General features: G+C 43.1%; 1 protein-coding gene across 1 annotated transcript in view; it reads left to right on the top strand.

Annotated features, from left to right (window-relative positions):
* The window catches only part of LOC133460328 (interleukin-1 receptor type 2-like), a 68,249-nt gene that overhangs the window by 37,854 nt on the left and 8,729 nt on the right, over window positions 1-21,666 (top strand). The window lies entirely within an intron of this gene.

Below are 21,666 nucleotides of genomic sequence, written 5' to 3' on the forward strand. Positions count from 1 at the left end.
GCATTCTGGGAGATTTTCATACCCCCTCGCTCGCCAAGTCAGCATCTGAAATCCCTCGATTTGAAGGGGCTATTCTCAGCCCCTAGCCCTCGTTATGCCCCCTCCCCCTTGGTGAAAAGAGGAATTGGGACACCACTACCTTCACGGGAACGCGCAAAAGTTAGGGTTAGTGAAGAAAACGAGGGCGAGGGGGAGTATTGGGACGCAGCCTAAAAAAAAAAAAAGAAAACTACATTTGACATGGGATATAGCAATTGTTGTGAGGATCCTGAGGCTCAAAGGAAATTAACTATTGGGCTATGTCTGGTGGACATGTGCAACCAAACCATCTTAGGTCAATGTTTTCAGTCAAAGCCAAATGTGAGCCAAAAGAAAATGCTGATTAGGGCCAAGTTTGGGCCAGCCATTATTTGCTATCTCGGTTTTCTCGTTGGCATTCTTAGTATCAAAAGTATCAAAAGAGTCAACAGCCACAACAATACATTGGTAAACATGTTCTGTTTGTTATGGCCAAAGTTTAACAGCTCTCATCTTGTTAACACATCTTATCCCAAAGTTCATATCATAAAAGTCATTTCTGCACACACAAATTGACTAACAGTGACTTATGTGTATGCCTAAAAGTAAATAAGCACTTGCTCAATTTTGATAAAGATCTTGTAATCCTAGCTGTGTATATTACTCCATACAACACGAGGTACTCCAATGTAGGCATGTTTGATGAACTAGTACAAATCATACTTAACATTGGTGTTGAAAATAATTATTTCCTGGAAACCTTAAAGGTATTGTGACATCATTTTTAACATGCTTTTAACACTATTAAAAGTCTTGGGCAACATCCCTCAAATGTGTCTAAAAGAGTGTAACAAGAAAAACTTCACTCTAGTACTCTTTTCCTGGCTTTTTATTACAGTGTTTTTTTGCGCCGTGAAAAATGCTTCCTTTCCCCCCTTTCCTGTCAATCATTGCTCCGCTCCTCCTCCAAACCTCCTCCTCCTCCAGCCATACGCTCACAGCGGCGTCGGAGCGACAGGCGAAGCATGCACGGAAAAGCAGGAGGGCGAACCACAGCAAACAATCATAAAAATAAAGGCATGCAAGCAGCACTGTCCCCTTATCTTAAGTCCAGTCAGTGGCCACGGGTCTTCTTAGCAGTTTTCCTCCGGTGATTAGAACAAAAGAGGCGTGTTAAGCCTCATTTATGGTCCGCGTTAAATCGACGCAGAGCCTACGCCGTAGGGTTCAGCGTATGGTGCGCGTCGCGCGTAACCCTACGCCGAGGGCTCTGCGTCGGTGTAACGCGGAACCATAAATCAGCCTTTATGGTGCGCTGGAGAGGAGCGGAGGCAGGGAGCTGGGTGGAGGGGGCGGTGATTTAGCGGATCGTTACGTAACGATCCGCCACCAAACCACATGCGCCGTTTTTGCATAGTTATGCGGAAAATCCCAGAAAGCACACAATACACTGAATGTTAAAAGTTCGTTGTTTTTTGGGTGTAATTGATGTCAAGACACCCAACAAAACACAAAAAATCAAGAAAAATGTGTTTTTCATGTCACAATCCCTTTAAATGAAAACACATGTCACATGGAGTTATTGGAAACATTTATCCCATTAAAAAGGAAATCAACTGATGAACAAAGAGACTCTTGTAATTACGGTAGTGCTCTGCTAGAACTGTGCAGAAATCTTATGTTTTGCATTTTAAATGGAAGATGCGGTGATGATAAGAATATTGGGAAAACAACTACAGTTGAGGGCAGTGTAATTGATTACGGTATATGATAGGCTCTCCATTTGTTTTGAGTAAGGTCAGAGGTTTCTGTATACATGAGTTTGATCCCTTGTTCTCTGATAAACATTGTAGCCTATGGTGGAAGTGATCTTGAATGCGAATCTTGATATGTATCATTTACGGGCAGAGGCACAGAGAACTGACAAGTTTCACTCTTCAGTTGTAATCAGTGAAGTGCCTATTGGCAAATGGGATAAAAACAAGGTAGACATGTTTATGAGTAATATTCAGCCTGATAAGATAGATAAATTGCTGCTTGACCTATAGTATAATTTAACAATAGATGAAATTACAAAGGGGATATAGCATTATGACTAATGGTGCAGCGATCACATTTCCAAAAAAAACGGTAGTGGAGAAAACTAGAACTGTTAATAAGCCTAGTAAAATTGTAACATGGTTTAATAAGGATTGCAGATTAAAAAGGCAAGAATACCTAAAAGCAACGAAAATACGTAGGGTACGTAGAACTGAGACCAGTGCCGAAAGTGTTAAGTTAAAAAGTAAAGAATATAAGAAAGTGTTATTTAAATCTCAGAGGGCTTACAGAACTAATGTCAGTAGGGAGCTTTTGAGTTTAAAATCTAAAAACCCAAAGCTTTTCTGGAAAATACTTAATGGCCCTATCAGAAATAAGGAGAAGTGTCCAATCTCAGCTAAAATCTTTTATGAGCACTTCAAAAAAATATCTGATTGGGAAGTACAAATGAGGTTCCTGAAGTTGATTGTGCTGAACACATGGTAATGTTTTGAATTCTAGTTTCACCGAACAAGAAATTAAACAGGTTATCCTAAAACTAAAAATTGGAAAAGCAGCAGGAATTGACCAAATCCTAAATGAATATATCAAAAGTACAGCAAACATGTTTTATGCCATTATATGTGTCCCTATTCAATAGGATTCTTGACACAGGAATTTTCCCTGAGGACTGGACAGCTGGACTGATTGTGCCAATCTTTAAGAAAAAAGGTGATACTGCAGATTGTGATAATTATAGAGGCATCACGCTTTTGAGTTGTTTGGGTAAACTATTTACAAATATATTAAATGCCAGACTACTTACGTTTTGCGAGGATATAACTATCCTGAAAGAAAACCAGACAGGATTTAGGAAGAGCTACTCCACCACTGATCATATATTTCTGTTGAAACATATCATTGATCTATTCTGTTTTAAAAAGAGAAGACTATTTTGTTCTTTTATTGATTACAGTAAGGCCTTTGATTCAGTCTGGAGGGATGCACTTTGGTACAAATTGTTAAAAGTAGGCATAAAGGGTATATTTTTGGAAGTAGTAGTGAATATGTATAAAAATATAAAATCATGTGTCTTCGTAAATGGAACCAAGTCAGATTTCTTTGTAAGTTTAGCAGGTGTTAGGCAGGGTGAAAATGTATCTCTGTTGTTGTTAGCACTGTTTATTAATGATTTAGAGGATTACCTGATGTGCAATGGCTGCCAGTCTATTACATTTGACGATGTAATGATTGATAACGATATACAATTGTTGGTACTACTGTACGCTGATGATACTATTATTATGTCTACTTCAAAGGAAGGCCTACAGAAAGCAATTGATCTGATGTGTGGTTTTTGCGAGAAATGGAAATTAAAACATTTATAGGGAAAAAACTAAGGTCACAGTCTTTGGATGTAGAAAAGCCGATATTAGTAAATTCAAGTTTGTTTGTAATGGAGAAAATTTAGAGATTGTATTTTGTTTTAAATATCTTGGGATGGGCCGCTCAGTGGCGCAGTGGGTTAGGCAGTGGCTCATATACTGAGGCTACAGTCCTCCTGCAGCGGTCGCAGGTTCAAATCCCAGCCTGCGCACCTTTGCTCCATGTCATCCCCGATCTCTCTCTCTACCCCTTTCATATCTGCAGCTTGAATAAAGGGCCACTAGAGCCCCAAAAAAAAAAAAAATATCTTGGGATTACTATGAACTATAATGGCTCCTTTAAAATAGCCATTGGTGAATTGTAGAAGCAGGCGTCTCGCGCCACATATGCCCTTCTTTGTAAAAGTAGAACATATACTGTAAACTACCTGTAGATGTCACTCTAGAGCTTTTTGACAAGTTTGTTTCACCTGTCATGTTATACACATGTGAAGTCTGGGGATTTGAAAAAATGGATTTGCTAGAAAAATTACATCTTAAATTCCTCAAACATATTTTGAAAGTTAAAACAACAACAATAAGAATATGGTCTATGGAGAGCTGGGAAGGTATCCACTGTGTATTGCAGTCATTGGCTTTTGGGGGAGGTTGGTAGAAGGTAAAGAAAGTAAATTAAGCAGAATAATGTACAATTGTTTAATTAGACTATACAAAGCAGATGTATTTCAGTCGCCATGGATTCTGCTAGTAAAGCGGATACTGGATGACTGTGGTTTATCTTACCTCTGGCTCTCTCAAACAGTGACTTATGTGTATGCCTAAAAGTAAATAAGCACTTGCTCAATTTTGATAAAGATCTTGTAATCCTAGCTGTGTATATTACTCCATACAACACGAGGTACTCCAATGTAGGCATGTTTGATGAACTAGTACAAATCATACTTAACATTGGTGTTGAAAATAATTATTTCCTGGAAACCTTAAAGGTATTGTGACATCATTTTTAACATGCTTTTAACACTATTAAAAGTCTTGGGCAACATCCCTCAAATGTGTCTAAAAGAGTGTAACAAGAAAAACTTCACTCTAGTACTCTTTTCCTGGCTTTTTATTACAGTGTTTTTTTGCGCCGTGAAAAATGCTTCCTTTCCCCCCTTTCCTGTCAATCATTGCTCCGCTCCTCCTCCAAACCTCCTCCTCCTCCAGCCATACGCTCACAGCGGCGTCGGAGCGACAGGCGAAGCATGCACGGAAAAGCAGGAGGGCGAACCACAGCAAACAATCATAAAAATAAAGGCATGCAAGCAGCACTGTCCCCTTATCTTAAGTCCAGTCAGTGGCCACGGGTCTTCTTAGCAGTTTTCCTCCGGTGATTAGAACAAAAGAGGCGTGTTAAGCCTCATTTATGGTCCGCGTTAAATCGACGCAGAGCCTACGCCGTAGGGTTCAGCGTATGGTGCGCGTCGCGCGTAACCCTACGCCGAGGGCTCTGCGTCGGTGTAACGCGGAACCATAAATCAGCCTTTATGGTGCGCTGGAGAGGAGCGGAGGCAGGGAGCTGGGTGGAGGGGGCGGTGATTTAGCGGATCGTTACGTAACGATCCGCCACCAAACCACATGCGCCGTTTTTGCATAGTTATGCGGAAAATCCCAGAAAGCACACAATACACTGAATGTTAAAAGTTCGTTGTTTTTTGGGTGTAATTGATGTCAAGACACCCAACAAAACACAAAAAATCAAGAAAAATGTGTTTTTCATGTCACAATCCCTTTAAATGAAAACACATGTCACATGGAGTTATTGGAAACATTTATCCCATTAAAAAGGAAATCAACTGATGAACAAAGAGACTCTTGTAATTACGGTAGTGCTCTGCTAGAACTGTGCAGAAATCTTATGTTTTGCATTTTAAATGGAAGATGCGGTGATGATAAGAATATTGGGAAAACAACTACAGTTGAGGGCAGTGTAATTGATTACGGTATATGATAGGCTCTCCATTTGTTTTGAGTAAGGTCAGAGGTTTCTGTATACATGAGTTTGATCCCTTGTTCTCTGATAAACATTGTAGCCTATGGTGGAAGTGATCTTGAATGCGAATCTTGATATGTATCATTTACGGGCAGAGGCACAGAGAACTGACAAGTTTCACTCTTCAGTTGTAATCAGTGAAGTGCCTATTGGCAAATGGGATAAAAACAAGGTAGACATGTTTATGAGTAATATTCAGCCTGATAAGATAGATAAATTGCTGCTTGACCTATAGTATAATTTAACAATAGATGAAATTACAAAGGGGATATAGCATTATGACTAATGGTGCAGCGATCACATTTCCAAAAAAAACGGTAGTGGAGAAAACTAGAACTGTTAATAAGCCTAGTAAAATTGTAACATGGTTTAATAAGGATTGCAGATTAAAAAGGCAAGAATACCTAAAAGCAACGAAAATACGTAGGGTACGTAGAACTGAGACCAGTGCCGAAAGTGTTAAGTTAAAAAGTAAAGAATATAAGAAAGTGTTATTTAAATCTCAGAGGGCTTACAGAACTAATGTCAGTAGGGAGCTTTTGAGTTTAAAATCTAAAAACCCAAAGCTTTTCTGGAAAATACTTAATGGCCCTATCAGAAATAAGGAGAAGTGTCCAATCTCAGCTAAAATCTTTTATGAGCACTTCAAAAAAATATCTGATTGGGAAGTACAAATGAGGTTCCTGAAGTTGATTGTGCTGAACACATGGTAATGTTTTGAATTCTAGTTTCACCGAACAAGAAATTAAACAGGTTATCCTAAAACTAAAAATTGGAAAAGCAGCAGGAATTGACCAAATCCTAAATGAATATATCAAAAGTACAGCAAACATGTTTTATGCCATTATATGTGTCCCTATTCAATAGGATTCTTGACACAGGAATTTTCCCTGAGGACTGGACAGCTGGACTGATTGTGCCAATCTTTAAGAAAAAAGGTGATACTGCAGATTGTGATAATTATAGAGGCATCACGCTTTTGAGTTGTTTGGGTAAACTATTTACAAATATATTAAATGCCAGACTACTTACGTTTTGCGAGGATATAACTATCCTGAAAGAAAACCAGACAGGATTTAGGAAGAGCTACTCCACCACTGATCATATATTTCTGTTGAAACATATCATTGATCTATTCTGTTTTAAAAAGAGAAGACTATTTTGTTCTTTTATTGATTACAGTAAGGCCTTTGATTCAGTCTGGAGGGATGCACTTTGGTACAAATTGTTAAAAGTAGGCATAAAGGGTATATTTTTGGAAGTAGTAGTGAATATGTATAAAAATATAAAATCATGTGTCTTCGTAAATGGAACCAAGTCAGATTTCTTTGTAAGTTTAGCAGGTGTTAGGCAGGGTGAAAATGTATCTCTGTTGTTGTTAGCACTGTTTATTAATGATTTAGAGGATTACCTGATGTGCAATGGCTGCCAGTCTATTACATTTGACGATGTAATGATTGATAACGATATACAATTGTTGGTACTACTGTACGCTGATGATACTATTATTATGTCTACTTCAAAGGAAGGCCTACAGAAAGCAATTGATCTGATGTGTGGTTTTTGCGAGAAATGGAAATTAAAACATTTATAGGGAAAAAACTAAGGTCACAGTCTTTGGATGTAGAAAAGCCGATATTAGTAAATTCAAGTTTGTTTGTAATGGAGAAAATTTAGAGATTGTATTTTGTTTTAAATATCTTGGGATGGGCCGCTCAGTGGCGCAGTGGGTTAGGCAGTGGCTCATATACTGAGGCTACAGTCCTCCTGCAGCGGTCGCAGGTTCAAATCCCAGCCTGCGCACCTTTGCTCCATGTCATCCCCGATCTCTCTCTCTACCCCTTTCATATCTGCAGCTTGAATAAAGGGCCACTAGAGCCCCAAAAAAAAAAAAAATATCTTGGGATTACTATGAACTATAATGGCTCCTTTAAAATAGCCATTGGTGAATTGTAGAAGCAGGCGTCTCGCGCCACATATGCCCTTCTTTGTAAAAGTAGAACATATACTGTAAACTACCTGTAGATGTCACTCTAGAGCTTTTTGACAAGTTTGTTTCACCTGTCATGTTATACACATGTGAAGTCTGGGGATTTGAAAAAATGGATTTGCTAGAAAAATTACATCTTAAATTCCTCAAACATATTTTGAAAGTTAAAACAACAACAATAAGAATATGGTCTATGGAGAGCTGGGAAGGTATCCACTGTGTATTGCAGTCATTGGCTTTTGGGGGAGGTTGGTAGAAGGTAAAGAAAGTAAATTAAGCAGAATAATGTACAATTGTTTAATTAGACTATACAAAGCAGATGTATTTCAGTCGCCATGGATTCTGCTAGTAAAGCGGATACTGGATGACTGTGGTTTATCTTACCTCTGGCTCTCTCAAACATGTCAAACTGTTGAGCAAAGGTTGAAAGATCAATTTCTGCAAAAATGGCGAAGTGAACTCTGTAGGATGACATCATGTGATATTTATGTAGAGTTTAAGCAAGAGTTTAAGCTAGAACAGTACTTATTGTGTCAAAATCAAAAGTATAGACAGGCCATTTGTAATTTTAGGATGAATAACACCAGAATCCCAAAAGTCACTGGAAGGTATAAAGGTCTGGATAGAAGTCAGAGATTCTGTCCCCTCTGTAATGTCAACCGTATTGGAGATAAGTTTAATATTTTGTTTGAATGTAAAAATGTAAATATAATGAATCTCAGACAAAAATATTTACCAAAGTATTATACAAATCGACCATCTATGTTCAAATTGATTTTGTTACTTCAATCTAATAAGTTAAATGTTTTTATAAATGAGGCACCTTTTTGAAGAATTTCCTTCCTCTGTTAAAATGATATTTCACTAGCAAGGACCACGCCATCAACAGGATACGTTTAAATGATTTATTGATACGAAGATGATGACGATGACGATGGTGATGATGATGGCGATGACGATGACGATGATGATGATCTATGGATCGGTCGATGCGTTGTGGGGAAGCTGGTAGGGAATCCGCCGCAGCGCCCGGGCAACGACGAACCCCCAAAACCGTGGATTATTTAAGGAGATGAGACTGAGCGGATCTGAGGTCGCTAAGATCTGAGCGAATGTAGCGATGATAGTTGGGAGGACCATCGGCCCACGGGCTGTATGAGGTGCTCTGGGATACGTAGCGGGAGGCTGAAGTGGCGGCTCCGATCCTAAGGAGTGACCGGAGTAGTGCGTTGGGGAGATGCCATAAGGAGAGTATATGGTGGAAGCGATGGTGAAACCAGAACTGGTGACGACTGTCCTGACTCGGACGCAAGGATCTGTCGAAGATGTGCTCTGTGTTTTCCAGGAAGACAAGTAGTTGGCCAGGGTCTCGAAGTATTCAGGGGCGATTGGTCTTCGGGCATGAGAAACGAGAAAGAGAGTCGGTGATGGTGGTGGAGTGACCGGGGACATGCGCTGCATGGAGGATAAATTGATGTATGGCTGAGTGCCAGACTAGACGGCGCATGAACGTGTTGAGGAATTTATCAAACCAGTTCAGAAGTCCGCTTTGTGGTTTTTTATGAGGTTTTATTGAGCCGGCGGTGAGCACGTCTACACAGACCAGAGGTCTGGTAGAAATGCTGACCTCGAATGATGTTGTAATCAGATTCTTATACAACAACATGCAGGAATACACGAATCAGGCGAGAGACAAAAAGTAATTTACAGTCGGATGTGAATCGGGCCAAATGTCATTATCAGACATTTGGCATGACTGTCACAGACCTCCAAATCACCCCATAGGGTGCTTTCGTGATTCAAGTCTGTTTGAACCAACTTCCGAGGTGTCGGGATCTGCACGGGGGGTAGGAAGCTGAAGCTACCCCAAAGGTGTTGGGTCCTAGTTCAAAGCCCTTTAGGAGGTAGGACTGGGGCAACCTGCCCCTGCAGGGGGCCAAGCTGCTTCATCAATTCACAATTTTTTTTTTTTTTCTTTTTGTTGAATTACAGTGGAGTAGTGATACATATTTTGCAAGTGAACCTTAGACATGTGGTCGGAAACCAAATAACAACAAGCCAACAAAGCAAATTCAAATATCAAGTAACCAACGTGTCCTAACTGTTCTTTAAACCAATTAAACAAACTACTTATGACAGGTGTATGTAACATTTTGGCAATATCTTTCAAGTGATGCGTTATTTCTTGGACTGTGGCATTGCGGGTATAAATGTACAACATTCAGTTTTAATGACAGCACAAGTTCCCCCTTGAGAAGCTAATAAATCCATCATCCCTACAGCAGTCATTTCTTGTGAGAGCATAGGCATGTCTTTTGCAGTGGTGTTGGCTAATCTTCAACTGCATGGGATAAATCTCTTATCTGTTCCAAAGCTGACATGACTCCGTAATTTGGAACGAGGGCACCAAAAAATCTTGTCCATGGTGTTTGTGTGTGTGTGTACAATTCTCTTCTAACAATGTGAACGATTCTCATGGCTGGTACCGCATGGCCCAGACCACATATTCCAGACCAACCATTTGGAAGATATTCACAAGCCTTCACGCCACAAATCCAGTAAACATCCTTTGGTAGAGGTATGGAACAGCGATTAACCATTGTAGCAAGGTAGCTATAATCCTCAATGGAATCGGGTAGTGGATTTTGGCTTGTTTTAGGCTTAACAAGCGGTTCTTCAGAAGGAGAGCATGTGGAGTCACAGTTTGGCCTGTGCTGCTCCTTTGCTCCCCTGCTCCCCTGCTCCCCTGCTCCCCTGCTCCTCTGCAGAGGTCCCAGGTGCTGGAGCTCAGCTACTTCCGGGCAGGAAGAAGAAGGAATCGGCTGGTTTCCGCTGCATGGTCGAGGAGTTGTGTTCTTGCAGTGGGATGCGTGGAACCAGGTTAGACGTCCCTCACACTTGACGGCGGTGTTGGTGGTGAGCAGGACGTGTTGAGGTTTAGACCAGCGAGGTTTCAGGGCGTTTTTCCGTCGGAACTCCCTGACACAGACCCAGTTGCCGGGTTGGAGGTTATGGCACGGTTTGTCACTAGGAGGAGACTGGACAGCTTTTACTTGTCTGTGGATTGACTGGACAGCAAAAGTTTAGAGTACAACAGAATGATATCATGGATTCATCCATGGCATGGAAGTCCATCTTCTTCATATATACAGAACTGAATTGCTTGGTATGGTCATAGGTCTACCCATAATCCTTTCATGAGGCGTGAGTTTTGTGCTTCCTAATGGGTGTTAACAGGTGTCAACATTGTCCATTTAAGTCCAGTTTAAAATTCTCTGCACATACAAAAACATTTTCATACATGAACATTTTCATACAAGAATAATTTCATATCCCTCACATAATGTCTATTTGCAGAGCTTCAAAAAAAGTCACGGTGGGGGGAAGTGTTGATAATGTTTGCAATATTTTTATAGGATGCAAATCTTGGAGCTTATCAGTCTTTCAACACTATCTGACACATTCCCCCTTTTGCTCATCTGTGATTGCCAACTGTGATCAGCTATCACGGGTACAAGGATGTGGGTGCAACAACGCGGCCGTCGTTGCTGACCCAGAATTGTTTACATTTTTACAACCATGGGAATGCTACAATCCGTTTTTTTCTTCACCTCAGTAGTCTTCTTGTAGGAGGGCTACATCATTAGGAGAAACCAGGTCGTTAGCGGGTATAGAAGGGCAAAGTTTTACATAGACAGGTAAGCCAAATTTGGCAGTTTCTTTTGCTGCATGGTCAGCTGAAGCATTGCCTAGTGAAAACAGGGTTGGACTGGGTGTGGGCTTCACATTTAACAAAGCAATAGATGAAGGTAGTTGACAGGCTTGTAACAGTTCACCAATCAATTAACCACATTTATCTCCGAGGATGAAATAAATGCTCGGTTCGCCCACAATATATAAAATCTATAAAATACAATATACACAACCAAAAGCATCTCTGGAATCTGTATAGATTGTAACAGTTTTACCTTTTGATCAGTATATAGTTTCATCTACTTGGGTGGAGCTGGAGGAGGAGGGCGCTTTCAACAATTAAGAATTATCACAAATTGTATAACCTGCGTATGGTATTCCATTTTTATAAGCAGAGCCGTCAGTGAGGAAAACAGGAAAGGTCAGGACGAGTGTTAAAGACAGAGGTGTCAAAAGTATTCACATTCATTACTCAGGTAGAAGTATAGATATTAGAGTTCAAAAATACTCCTGTAGAAGTTGAAGTATCAACTCAAAAATTATTATATATATATTTTTTTTTTTTCTAGTAAAAGTATAAAGTACTGGTTTCAAAAGTACTTAAAGTATAAAAGTAAAAGTAATATAAGCGGGGAAAAACCATTAAGGCTAAAAGCCATTGAAAATGAATGCATCTTAGTATAATGCAAATATATTAAAGAACCATATATGTGCATTATTGAGCATTAACATGTGTTTCAGAGACCAGACACGTACAAACCAAATATGTTTATACTTCTCATCCAAGCACAACCAAATTCACTCTATCCGGATGGCACAATTTAACTGGATAGTTTTTTTAAAGGCCGAAATGAAATAGAGTAAGGCTGTTTTTTTTAAAACGTAAGGAGTAAAAAGTAAATATAATTGCGTGAAAATGTAAGGAGTAAAAGTAAAAACCGTCTGAAAAATAATTACTCCAGTGAAGCATACACAACCAAAAGTTCTACTTAAGTAAGGTAATGAGGTATTTGTACTTCGTTACTTGACACCTCTAGTTAGAGATTAGTTTTACATGCATTCAGAGACGTTATAGTTGGGTCACAGACAGATTTCCATGCAATTAAATTATGAAGGTACCATAGGCAGGATAAGATTAGGTAAATTGGGATGCTCTGATTTGCCTCACCACAATGGGAGCCGTTCCCATTTTCTTTGTTTGAGACGTGTGTGACATGTGGATTGGTGTGAATAATCATTGGCTGGCTCCTCTCCACCTCCTCTCAGCGCTCAACCTGTGTAGACAACACTTTTGAAAAAGACATTAGTATTTTCATCTGTCAACTTTATTTTAGCATAAAGTTCCCTGGGATTATCATCTACTTCCCTTTGAACTGTTAAGGCGATACATATTATAAAAAGGTCTGAACTTGCTCTGGTGTGATTTTGGCGACAGCTGTGGGATTAAAGAGAATTCTTCAGGCATCAAGTACTTTACTTTTCAAATCATGTGGCAGTTAGTTTAACAGCTGTTTCCTCTAGCCATTTTTGTTTATTTATTTAAAATCTCTTACTATTATTTTGCTCCAAATTTTGTAGGCAACAGATCTTGGATTTTTTGTAAAATCTAGTCGTCATCAGAAGTGTCATCGTCATTTGATTCTTTAATCAGTTTCACCGGATAAAGGTTTTGATTTTATCATTTAACTGGTTTTTAAATCCTTGTAGTAGAGCCATCAGCTTTTTATTTAGATCAGTAAGCGAAGCTATTTGGGATTCTGCATTACGGCGTCTACTTTCATCCCTCCAAAAATCTGAGGGAGTTTGAAGTGCTTTTTAGTTATTTTAACAATTTAATACTAACTAAGTAACAAACAAAACTAACAAATAAAACTATCGGTACCGTGATTACCATACATGTATTTAAAGAACTGAAAAACTTCCCAAAAACTTTCCAACTATCAGTCTACCTGAGCATATAAATCATTCCTGTTGATGCAAAGAAGAGCGAGTCGATTCTTGCAGAAATGAAATATACTCCATTTGGGAGAGCGTGTCATCCCCACTTATAAAATAAAAGGGCAGTTCTACTACATACAGTATGTCTATTTCTCACAAATATATCAGTGTTCCAACACTTACGGACCCCACGTCCTGCATATGCATAAGAATAGTCCCCCTGGACTATCTTTTTATTGGTACCAGACCAACCATGGCGCCATTTCTCTCTTTAATGTTACCCGAGATATTAAACCTTTTTTTAGAAGTGCGAGTCAATTCTAAGGCAGGAGAAGCAGAACATTCTCACAACACAATCAAATTCAAGTGTTATGAAATTGTCAGCATTCCTAAAACATCTCTACAATAACCTTCCCAATAACACAAAATAATAATAAAAAATATAACCTTCACAACCACACAGCGGACTTACCTAAATTTAAGGATAACGTCAACTTTCTCTGGCACTCCAGTTCACAGACTTTCGACAACAGCCCAGAAACAATAATTTGGGATTTAAATGGATCCCTTACCTTTGAAAATTTAGATAGAGTCGCTGATTGTGCCGTTGGTCTGGAAAAGGAGTTTCCGTCGAAGGTTTATTGTCAATCCGGGTCACCTGCACCAAATTGTTGAGGAATTTATCAAACCAGTTCAGAAGTCCGCTTTGTGGTTTTTTATGAGGTTTTATTGAGCCGGCGGTGAGCACGTCTACACAGACCAGAGGTCTGGTAGAAATGCTGACCTCGAGTGATGTTGTAATCAGATTCTTATACAACAAGATGCAGGAATACACGAATCAGGCGAGAGACAAAAAGTAATTTACAGTCGGATGTGAATCGGGCCAAATGTCATTATCAGACATTTGGCATGACTGTCACAGACCTCCAAATCACCCCATAGGGTGCTTTCGTGATTCAAGTCTGTTTGAACCAACTTCCGAGGTGTCGGGATCTGCACGGGGGGTAGGAAGCTGAAGCTACCCCAAAGGTGTTGGGTCCTAGTTCAAAGCCCTTTAGGAGGTAGGACTGGGGCAACCTGCCCCTGCAGGGGGCCAAGCTGCTTCATCAAACGGCATGATGGATGTGGAGTTGGAGCGTCCTTTATTAATTATGTCGATACTTATCGATATGAAGATGATGGCGATGATGGTGGCGAAGAGATGACGATGATGATGGCGATGAATGATGATGGCGATGATGATGGCGATGATGATAGCGATGACGATGGCGATGATGATGGCGATGACGAAGGCGATGACGAAGGCGAAGACGAAGGCGATAACGATGACGATGAAGATGGTGATAACGATGACGATGGCGAAGATGATGGCGATGACGAAGGCGATGACGAAGGCGATAACGATGACAATGAAGATGGCGATAACGATGACGATGCCAATGATGATGGCGAAGATGATGGCGAAGATGATGGTGATGAAGATGATGGCGATGAAGATGATGGCGATGAAGATGATGGCGATGACGAAGGCGATGACGAAGGCGATGACGAAGGCAATGACGAAGGCGATGACGATGCCAATGACGATGCAAGTGATAATGGCAATGACGATGGCAATGACGATGATGATCTATGGTTCGGTCAATACGATGTGGTATTCGTTTGCACGCTCTGAGGGCCATCCTGCTGCGAACCATCTGCCATCGTAAAAGCCCCCAAAACCGATTGAAGGAGCAGCATCAGTGTATGGATTGATGTCGTGGGGGTGAGCCAGTTGGTCATCATGAAGAAAGTGATCCCCTTCAGGTGGCAAGGAGGTTGAGCCACAACGAAGCTCGAGTTGTCTGGGGAGATGGGAGACAGAGATGGAACAGCGGAAGCGATGGATGGCAAGTGGGAGATGAAGGCCCGCCCTTGGGGAATAATGCGCATGGCAAAATTGAGGTGGCCCAGGAGGGAGAGGGGTTGGCGTTTGGTGCAGCCTGGGGCTAAGAGGAAATAAGAAGACCGATAAATAAGAAGACCGATTCGGTTGAGCTTTTCGGTTGGAAGAGAAGCCTGAAACAGATCCGTATCGAGAGTGATACCGAGGAATTCGAGGTAGGTGGAGGGGCCCGCCGTTTTCTCAGCGGACAATGGAACCCCGAGTTCGGAGAAAACGGAAGTTAGGGTGACCAGGCCAGAAGTGGGTGGCGATTAGAGAGGGGTAACGATGAGGAATCATTCAAGAGATGGACGAGGAAGGAATGCTGTGGTTGTTGGAGAGGATCCAGCAGAGGGCCTCTGAAGGTGTCGAAAAGTTAGGGGTTGCTCTTGCGGCCGAAGGTGAGCCTGACTGCAAGTAGTATGCACCTCGCCAGTGGACGCTGAAGTACACCAGCCCGGAAGCGGGTGGCGATGAGACAGGGTGCCAGAAACCCTGGCCGGATCTAGCGGCTGTAGTTGGTGGAGGTGGGCTGAAGGGGGCAGTGGCATCCCGGTGCCAGTAACCCCGGCTGAAGTTAGCTGTTGTAGGTGCTGGAGGTGGATTAGGTGCTGGAGGTGGGCTGAGGGGGGCAGTGGCATCCCGGTGCCAGAAACCCCGGCCGGATCTAGCTGCTGTAGTTGGTGGAGGTGGGCTGAGGGGGGCAGTGGCATCCCGGTGCCAGAAACCCCAGCCGGATCTAGCTGCTGTAGTGGCATCCCGGTGCCAGAAACCCCAGCCGGATCTAGCTGTTGTAGTGGCATCCCGGTGCAAAGGACCTTGGGGAGGGAGGGAGGAGACTGCTGGTGTGGGTGGAAATCCGACCTGCGACGACGGCTATGGGCTGATCCGGATTGTCCGCGTCCTCTTCCCTTCGATGGCGGAGGTGGGCTGGAAAGGCTGGAAGACGGTGAGCTGCAGTGATGCCGGATGTTCAGAAGGGATGAACCGGGTGGAATGTGGACGACTGAAGAGACAGAAGTTTCTGGGCGGCTGTCGGGCTCGGGAGAGCGGTGTTTCGGGCACGGCGGCGGCTGAGGAGTTTACCTCCTCCGAAACATGGCGGGGTGTGCTAGCATCCCGGTGCTAGTAACACCGCTGAGTTAGCTGTTGTAGTTGCCGCGGGTGGGCTGAGGGGGGTGCTAGCATCCCGGTGCTAGCGGCCCCGGCTGAGTTAGCTGTTGTAGGTGCTGGGGGTGGGCTGGGGGGGGCTAGCAACCCGGTGCTAGTTACCCCAGCCCCGAAGTTAACTGTTGTAGGTTTGTTTGCGCAGGTTTGGCCGGAACCGGAGAAGTGCGGGAAGCGAAGGCGTTGGGATGACGGGCGGCGGGACCAGCCGCGGACAGGGCGAAACGAGCAGCTGCCCGCGGGGCCGGACGAGTCGAGGAAGAAAACCGGGCCGAAATGCGGTGGGAGGGAGGCCAGGCACTGGCCGGAACTGGGGAATGGCGGGAAGCGAAAGCGTTTGGATGACGGACGGCGGGATTAGCTGTGGACGGGGTGAAATGAGTAGTTGCCTGCGGGGCCGGAACGGGTTGAGGAAGGAAACTGGGTTGAAATGCGGTGGGAGGGATGCCGGGTACCGACATCACGATGCCGGTGGCCCCCAACCGAGGTAACCTGTTGGGACTGATGGAGCTGGGAAGCAGAGGATCCTGGCAACCCGGTGCCAAGAGCCCCTTCTAGCGCTGGCGGTTGAGGCTGCTGAATGAGCATAGCGGGGGTTTCTAGCATCCCGGTGCTAATAACCCCGGCTGAGTTAGCTGTTGTAGGTGCCGGGGGTGGAATGGGGGGGGGGGGGGCTAGCATCCCGGTGCTAGTAACCCCGGCTGAGTTAGCTGTTGTAGGTGCCGGGGGTGGACTGGGGGGGGGCTAGCATCCCGGTGCTAGCAACCCCGGCTGGATCGCAGCTGTACTTGCTGGTGGTGGGCGCTAGCAACCCGGTGCTAGCAACCCCGGCCAGATCGCTGCTGTACTTGCTGGAGGTGGGCTGAGGTGGGAGCTAGCAACCCGATGCTAGCAACCCCGGCCGAAGTTAGCTGTTGTACTTGCTGGGGGTGGGCTGAGGTGGGAGCTAGCAACCCCGGCCGAAGTTAGCTGTTGTAGTTGCTGGAGGTGGGCAGTGTAACGATGGAATCGTTTATGTTTCCACACGGACGGCTTAAGGTGAAAGACCGCTCATGTGCAGTTGAGGTTCCTGCAATGAGGCAACGTTGTTCGGAGATTATGTTTAACGAGAATGTTAATAAAAGACCTTGTGAGTAAAGGTAATGCTCAACGTCCGGTTTGTACGATCGCTTCTCTTTTACTATTGCGGTCTATGGGAAAAGCTTTCGGGGCCCCATGGGATGATTTTTTTTTTTTTTTTTTTTTGCGCAGTACCGCGGCTGGCCACTGGCCACTTCTGAGTGCGAGACCTGGGGGTCGACGTCACGGCGCACCGTCGGAGTTGGCGTGATGACATCATCCGGAAGAGAGCAGGTGTCGGCGGGGCTGATGGCATGGCAGGCTGGCATGAGATGGTTGAGAAGAACAGGCGGTGGCCCTATGGAGGGTGGCGACAGTCCAGCCCGAAACACCTGCAGAAGGCGGGCCGTTGGGGCCCCCGCCGGGCGTGGCGAGACCGCGGGCGGATTGCGCAGCCTGGGCTGTTGGATCAACGGCGAGGGATTATCCGCGGCGCGTCCCCTTCCCGCCGATGACCGAGGCGGGCCAGGAGACAGGGAGGACGCCATGGCGGGCTGCCGCAATACCGGATGTTCAGGAGAGATGGACCGGATGGGATGGACCACTCGTTTCTGGGTGGGGGTCGCTGAAGCCGGGTTAACCGCGGGCTCCGCGCGTGGCTGAGAGAGAGAAAAAAGGGTTAGAGAAACACGTGCGCGGCGGAAGAATAAACCGCCGCCAGAGTGGCAGCCGACGGCGCAACTTGCGCTCTCGGGTTGACGGCGAGGAGACACAGGAGGGGAGGCGGAGACCCGCGGCGACGATCCGGATGGTCAGGAGAGATGGACCGGACGCGGACCGCTGAGGAGACGGGGCTCGGCCGGCCCCACGGCCGCCAGGGAGAGCGGCGCTTCGCGGCGCGGCGACGGCTGAAAGTTTTTCTCCTCGGGATCTCGATCGGCTGGTGTTTGCTGGTGATCCCGTGCAAGCCGATCGTTGTCCGCCGGAGCGTGGCGACGCCGGGACCGGTGGATTGCGCACCTGCGGCGCTTCAGGCGTGGCACGGCTGAAAGTTTTTTCTCCTCCGGATCTTGATCAGCTGGTGTTTGCTGATGATCCCCTGCAAACAAGTCTCATCCGATGGCGATAATGACACGAGATCCATGCCTGAACGGGTGAGTAACGATCTGAGATACGAGCCTGTAGTAGTGTTGTCGTGCTTGCGGTTCTGGTTCGGAGAATGAGAGCGAACGTGCTGCAGAGACGAGAGCGAAGATGAACTGAGGGTTAGGCTGGTATTTGAAGGTTTGCCGGAAGAGGCGTGGTTGAGGCGTAGTCCTGCTCCCGAAATTCGCTTGTTAAGCTTCAATTATTTTGCAAAATTTTGTATTTTAGTTGAACATGTACAGCCCGCCACTTGCTATAAATGTATAAATGTTTGTATACTTGTGCTCCATACCATGCGATCGTGGTCGTGAGTTAAAATAAATGATGATGATGATGATGATGATGATGATGATGATGATGATGATGATGATGATGACAAAGCGCTCTGTGTTTTGGGGTTGGTAAACTTCCTGTTTTGATTGAAGTCTATTTCCTTGTGTGTTAAATTATTGGAAGGTGTAATCCAGTGCTACTTTGGCCATCATAAATCACTGTTTTTAAAAGTTTTTAACTCCGTTAGCCATAATGTGGTTGATTTAAATACCTTGTCCTTTTCAATTGATTCTATTCCATCTACTTTTCAACATGCTCTTGTCCAACTATTGTTGAAGGAATCAAATTTTCTTTAACTTTCTAATTTGCTTTGGTGGATCCATCTAAAAAGCTACAGGCCAATGTCTAAGCTACCGTTATATCAAATGTTTTTAGAAAAGGTTATTGCCGATCAACTTGTAGCTTTTTGTGAAAAGCACAATATTTTTAATGAATTTCAGTCAGATTTTCTTAAACCTCATTCAAACCGTAACTACTCTTCTCAAGATTTCGAGTGATGCTTTACTGATACCTGATTCACGTCATTATTCAGTACTTGTTCTTGAGGACTTACATTCAGCTTTTGACACTGTTGATCAAAGTCTTTTGTTAGACAGGCTACACAAGATGGTGGGAGCTTTTCTGTTTCCATCAAGGACTTTGTATCAGCAAAAGCGCCTCCAACTTGTGGTGATGTGCAGGGATCTTTTCTTAGACAAGTTCAGTTTACTTTGTAAAAGTTGCCCCTTGGACATTAAATTACAAAGTTTAGCAACATTTCCTCATCTCTATGCTGATGATATCCACCTTTGCATCAGAAAATAATTGTTATATGCCGAGGTTCCTTAAAAGAGCCTGTTATATGTAGAATTAAATATTGTAGTAGTTTTCTCAGTTATGATAAACTCAAAAGTGTATTTATTACCCTAAGTGAACAATACTAGCTCTCTGTGTAGAATTTCTTCGTTGAAAATAAGGTTGCATAAGAAATTCAGTTTTCTTGCAAACCAGTTGATGACTAACTGCAAACCTGACCAAGAACATATCTCACTTCCTCAGATGACATGACAACGCTTGTCATGTCGGCCGAGGAAATTAAAGGTTACAGGTTTCATGTCCTATGCGTTTAGTGTTTTACTGACAACTGAAATCTGATAGACAGTCTTCTGTTCTATCGTTGGCATTTTCAGGTTCAGTGCGGCTGCCTGCTTTGCTTAGTCATTTATCTTTGCTTTCCAGAGAAACAGAAAACTATCATCATGGTTTCTACTGAAAAAGTTTTGAAAAAGTTTCAAAGGGGGATTTCAAAGTTAGATTCTTTTTGTAGTAAATGTTTAGTCAGATGTCTGAATTTGTCAACTGTTTTAGAGAAACAATTTTGACCAAAAATACGTAAGTAAGATATTTAAAACTGCTTCACTTCAACATCTAATGTTCCTTGGCTGTTTCTAACTAACATAAGGAAATCCGGCTATTTTTTTTGTTTTTCAGCTCACTTGCCTAATCCAGACCTAATTCAAATGAAGGAATCAACCCTTTCACTTGGCATCAAGATCTATATAAGTCTGTCAATGACCCCTTAATTTGAGCCAGGTGACTGGAGCAGCGTAACACCTAACATGCAGGAGGACTGGAACTGAGAGACACTGTGCTAGATACTTGAAACCACAAAAGATTTTTGAGGTTGGAAATGGCTGACATCTAAAACTGCGGCAAAGTGTGGTGGAAGTGAAAATGATTGCAACAATACACTGTTGCTCGGGAAGACGACGGGAGCACACCAACTATATGTCAATCAAAGTTAGCTTTGGCTACCAGTTTCTTTAGAGCATGTTTCCCTGCTTCAGCACACCATGATACAAGTAGCTGTGTCATTGACAAAGTTGTACAGACAATGATGACAAGCTAATGAGGGCCATTAGTTAGAATCAGGTGCATCAATGCAGGGACACATATAAAACATGCAGGACAGTATGCCCTGATGTCCAGGGTTGGGAAACACTGCTTTAGAGCAGTGGTCTTCATTCAGGGTCCTCTAGAGCTGCTGTCCAGCATGTTTTTGATGGTTCCCTGCATCAACACAACTGATTCTAATTAGTGGTCATCACCAACTTTTCATCAAAGTCTTCTGTTGGTGACACAGTCATCTGTATCAGAGTGTACTGAAGCAGGAAAACGTCTAAAACATGCAGGACAGCAGCGCTCAAGGACCTGGAATAGAGACCACTGCTTTAGAGAATCCCAGCCAAAATATCTCCAGAGCAACCAGCAGATGTTTCCGGCAGGTGAAATCGAAAATTACTGTCACTGGTTTTGTACAAATGGCTGTTTGCTTCGGTAAGCATGGTAGAATGATGAATATGGATGATGTAGCTGCTAGCCATTGGGTGAGCCAACTGTCAATCAATCATATTAGGAAAAAAATACTACTTTCCTGTATTTGTGAATGAACATTACAATTTTCCTTTTTTCTATTTATAGAAACCTTTTCATCTTTTTCAATTTTTCCATCAAACGAATCCTGATAAGTTAAACCATTACCAGCATTAACAGTTTCAAATAAAAATTGCAAATTGAAAAGCAGCATATAATGTGTAAGTTTGGTGTTTGAAGAAACTACCAGCTTAAAATCTCTGGTCATAATCAGATTGATTTCCCGGAAGTTAAACTGACTCGATGTTATGCTATAAAATTTAAATTATTTAATTTATTTTTGAGCAGTAGGTAATTAGCCTACCCTGTCATTTTCACTTTACTGTGCCTCAGAAGTACAGAAATGAAAATCTTTGGCTCCTATGTTTTCATACACTCGTATCTGGAAGCAAAAACAAACGCCAAAAAATAGAATGCGATCAAATTGAAAATGTTTAAGAACATCAAGAACCAGTCAAGAGTTACAGCCATTTCAAGCAAATTACCTTCATTTCATATTTTTACCCAGACTTAAGACTTTGGATTTTGTTTGTGTGTGTGTGTGTGTGTG

This window comes from Cololabis saira, chromosome 2 (assembly GCF_033807715.1).
Source record: "Cololabis saira isolate AMF1-May2022 chromosome 2, fColSai1.1, whole genome shotgun sequence".
Classification (NCBI taxonomy): Eukaryota; Metazoa; Chordata; class Actinopteri; order Beloniformes; family Belonidae; genus Cololabis; species Cololabis saira.